A 5,053-nucleotide genomic window follows, 5' to 3' on the forward strand; every position below is an offset into this window, starting at 1 on the left:
CTTGGCGGGTGGTTTGATTACTAAGTCTGGGTTAGGTTTCTCGATCTGTAGTGGATCAGAACCGAGAGTTGAAGTTGATGGGTTTGAATTAGAAGATTCTGCTTCCTTACCACCAACAGGACTTTTGCTTCCATAATCTTGCGATCGAGTCGCAATTCTAACATGGGACATCATCATTATGGGTTCTTCAGAGGAATTCGAGGAAGAACCTATCATCTTACTATCTTGACTAGGAAAAGGATCCTTCAAAACAGCAGGCGTTTGGGAACCTTTGACGATTTTCGCGACCTCCGCGCGATGAGGGCAGTCTCTTGTAAAATGCTCTTCGTCACAAATGAGACAAGGATAACGAGGTTTTCGTTTCTCATTAGTAGATTCCATTTTTTCTAGTTTTTCTTTTGAATTTTTATCTGTTTTATTTTTCTTCTTCCCTTTCTTTTTACCGCCGGACTTTGATTTGGTTGTAGATGACTCTACAACATGAATATTGGCGGAAATTTCTGCGGAAGAATCTCCTGCCGGGGAATCTGGTAAAGTTATGATAGGAGAAGAATTCTTAGAAGATTTCTTCTTACTTTTAGTATTAACCGTACCAATCATGCCATTAGCGGCATGAGACCCTGAAGGAGCTGCAGCTATTTGATTTTGTTTAGGAAGGTCGGGGATTTTCTCGTGTAACGTACCTGACTGTGTATAAACTAAGTCAAGGTACTGAGCTTAAGAAATTAATTGCTCTTTAGTAATGACTCTTGCCTTAGCTACATCCTCATTGATTTTCAGTAATAGAGATTTGACAAACCATTCAGCTAAAATTTGATCCGGAATAAAAACTTTCACTAAACGCCGTCAACGTCTTCATTCATGAATGTGATCTGAAATGTAAGTGGACGTTGACTGTTTTAATGAAGTTAATAACTCTGTGCCATTGTCATATTTGACTGGAAACTGAAAATGAGTTAAAAACGAAGTAGCTAACTGAGTAAAGTTATAAAAAGTGGCTCGCGGTAACTCAATGTAACACTTGGCCGCAAGACCAATTAGAGTGCGTTGAAAAATCCTTAAACGGATTGAATCATTTGAAATGGAGTTAGAGGCACACCAGAGGTGATAAGTCATCACATGGTTTGACGGGTCCTCTCCTGATTTTCCTTCAAACTTGGGAATATCACTAGGCAACTTATTCGGCATTGGCGGCCAAAACGGAAGATAATTAATTGGATCGTTCGTAAGGCACGATAAGTCAGGCAAGTCCAAAGTTGCAATGAACGGTAACTGATGATTAGGGTCTCTGAAACCATGGGTCATGAGACCAGCCCCAGGAGGAGGATATCCAGGATAACTAGGAATTAGAATTGCATTTGGGATATTATATCCTCCTGCAAAACCAGGATTAACTGGACCGTACTGGGGTTGTTGAGACTGTTGATATGTATATCTAGGGTACGGTTGATACTGATAGACTGGTTGTTGCACAGTAGGACCAAATTGGTACTGTCCCTGGTACAGTTGATAAGTAAATTGAGGTTGACTTATGACAACCGTACTTGGACCAGGTTGTCCTACAGGCATTTGAATCGAAGTCTGAATTTTAGATCCAGACTGAGGTAAAGATGCTTGAGGAATTGGTACAGGAACAGTAGAAACCAGAGCTGTAGATACTCAGGAAGTAGGTGGGGTAGATTGAACGGATGTTGCAGTGGTTGTAGTAGTTGTTTGAGGCGGAGTTCGAGGTGAACTAGGCCCAGGATGAGAAACTACAAAAGGTGCAGAAGTTTGAATAGTAGACTGGATAGGTTGCTGGATTGAACCAGATACTAAGGGTTGTCCATATTGAGATGGCAACTGTACATTCAATTGCAAGATCTGTTGATATTGGGATGGATCCCACACTAAGTTCATTCTGGGGTATGGACCCATAGCAGGTTGAGCATATTGAGGACCATAACCGGGTTGAGGGTAGGGTTGATAATTCAAAGGTACATTTCGAGTTCCTTAGACAAATGATTGACCAGAAGGTGGTTGGAAACCTTGAGTTGGGTACTAACCTTGAGGTTGATAACCTTGAGGCAGGTACTGATACTGAGGTTGACCTTGAGGTACATATTGATACCGGGGTTGACCTTGAGGTACATACTGAGCCTGGGGTTGACCTTGAGGAATGTACTGTCCCGTAGGTATGTACTGTCCTTAAGGTTGCCCCCCAGGTGGTAATTGAGTACCTTTAGGTTGCCCCCCAGGTGGTAATTGAGTACCTTTAGGTTTCCCCCTAGGTGATAATTGAGGACCTTAAGGCTGTCCCCCAGGTGGTAACTAGCCACCTTGAGGTTGCGAATTAGGAATAGTACTTGACATCATAAGAATATCTTCTACACTCAACGGCTTAGTTCCGTTATTACCAGTTAATAAACCTTGTTCAATAGGTTGAGGAGATGCTTCGGAAAAAGTACCAGTAAGTGACTGATACCCAGAGGGAACAGAAGGATCACCATATAAAAAGGTTTCTGGAGATTGACAAAACATGGACGACTGTCTCGACATATTTAAGGGAGGATAATAACCCCTAGGTGTTGGGTGAAAAGGAATAGGAGGTGGTGAAAAACTTAGTCCCAAGTTTTCCAAAAAATTGGTCAATGAAAGATACCAAGCGTCCCTCCTAGGTGGACTGTAAAAGATTGATTCATGCTCCCTAAGTTCTATAAATGGTTGATTTTAAGGGATAGGGATAGCTTCTTCTTCCGGAGTAACAAGTTCTTCGATAGCAGTAAGTCCAGAAGGAAGATTTTGGGTAATGACCCTTTCTACCCTGGGTGAACCAGGACCACTGGAAGTTGGAGAGGCTAATCCTGATGTTGGAGTAGCAGCAGGTTCAGTTTCAGGTTCAGATATTTCAGGTTCCTAAGCTAAATAACTACTAGATGAAAAACTACTAGTAACTTCATAAAATGAAATAGATTGTGGATTATAATCTGCTACTAAAGCTTGATAATTAGGATGTACAGCCAAAGAAGACTCTCCTTCTTCAGGTGACCCTACTCTACTGTCACTAGGAGTTACAAAGGCTCGTAGCCCTTCAAGCTGGCTCGGCAAAAACTCAGGAGGTTGGCCCCGAAGTCTACGGGACTTCCGTGGTAATTCAGCCACGATTAAATATTTTAACTACTTCACACGCAAACAAAGAAAAATATCAATGAAAACCACCTAAAGCCTCTAAAGAACCAAACAATTTTGAATCACACGCCTAAAGAATCTAGGAGGTCAAACCACACACAAATAGTAACTTTCCATACTGAAAACACTAGTTGGTGATGAAATCCAAAGTCGCAGAATTCAATATAGAAATGGCGGTTGGAACAGTTATCCCGGAAACCTGCTTAATGAATAGACTGTCACAAGTTTCTCCACTAAACCGTCTCGAGTGAAGAGAACCCCCTAGAAAATCCAAGTGAGTCTAGCCGACGTATGCTCCAGGTACAGTGGGATCTTCCCTCCACTGTCACCTTAGGAAAGAATCCTATAGAATATGGTCACTATGGTCACCAATGGAAACAGATATACCTGGGGGAACAGTATACGATCCGATACGCACGCAAGGGCAAAGTAACAAGATCAATCCCCTTGAAGGCTCCTTGACATAATCCAAGGTTTACCAACAAGTGACCCAGGCTCCTCGACAATGGTTAATCCGAGGTTTACCATTTTTGATACGTGAATATCTAGCGTCGTTCCCAATGAGGAAGGACTGATTACCCCACAGGTTCGGACACGATCTCGTGCTTCTCCTTTAAGAGGAGCTTTCCCAGAGTATAGATGTAACAATTGGAATTTATCTCCTACCGCAAGAGAAAGCTACTTGTTTGTTTTACTATCTTGGAGAGTTAATTACTCCCTACTCCAAGATACTAGCCTAAGTTATGTTGGTGATAAAGAGCCCTAGAAATAAAAAGATTACTAGATAGATTTTACTTTAAGAGTTATTTTTATTGGTTTTTCTTTAAGTCAAGAGGTGCAGAGATGAAACTTATGGTGTGAAGACTCGACTTGAAATCACTAAAACTGCACTTAAGATGAAAAGCAATCCTTTCCCTTCAATGAATTTCTAGCTAAGAGAGAGTTGAGAATGCAAATGCTTGTAAAAACAAATATTTCCTTAACAATCAAATCAAAAGAAGAGCTTTTGTCTTTTCCAATACACTCAAAACGAGACAACTAGTTATTCTCATGAAAAATTCCCTTTTTCTTGTCCAAAACTCAAATACTACAAAAACAAACTTTTTCTTCAAAAGATATTTTTTTATTTTTATAAAATACTCAAAACTATTGACAAATCTAATCTTGAGATCTATAAACTCTAAAAAACTATTGAAGTAAAAGCTTACAAGATTTCTTTTCAAGGATGTTTTACTTAGCTATAAGAAAACTAAGGACTAATTTGTCCAGAATCACAAATCAGTGAAAAAAAAAAATCAACTTTTGTTTTCTTTTCTAAAAATGAAATCCAAACTTTCAACACAAGTTCCTTCAAAGTTTTGCAAAGAGAAAAACAAGATGGATTCCTCAACAAGGGCAGATTTTACCAAACGGTCAGACTCATAAGAAAGCTAGCAAAAACCAAGGTGATCTGAGGTTTCTAAGGCTTTCAAGCTCCGAGCTACTACAATACCAAGACGAAAATCAAAGGCAGCAGACAAAACTTCTAGGAATTTCACCTAAAACCCTAATGCCAATGGAATTAAACTAAGAAAAGTTCCTGACAAGTCACGTGTAGATCTAGGTAGAGGCTAAAACCTTATAAACAAATCCTAAGCTGACTGAAAGAGAAAATTTCAAGTTTTTCAAAATTTTGGCAGGGTACGCAGGCCCCCAGTTTACCCAGGTGCAGTACCGCTCTGTGTGTAAAGCAAAAGTGTAGATAAGTCCGCAATGTGCTACAAGCAGAGGGTGCGATCCTCTCCCAAAAGTATGAAAAACAAAAAATAATTCAAGATCTACTAAACCTACCTATTCCCACACACATCAAGCCGAAAACTAGAAACAAAGACACAGTTTCTCAAGC

This window comes from Pinus tabuliformis, chromosome 1_1 (assembly GCF_031772625.1).
Source record: "Pinus tabuliformis cultivar Carrire ecotype Pingquan chromosome 1_1, CPIR1, whole genome shotgun sequence".
In the NCBI taxonomy this organism is placed as follows: domain Eukaryota; kingdom Viridiplantae; phylum Streptophyta; class Pinopsida; order Pinales; family Pinaceae; genus Pinus; species Pinus tabuliformis.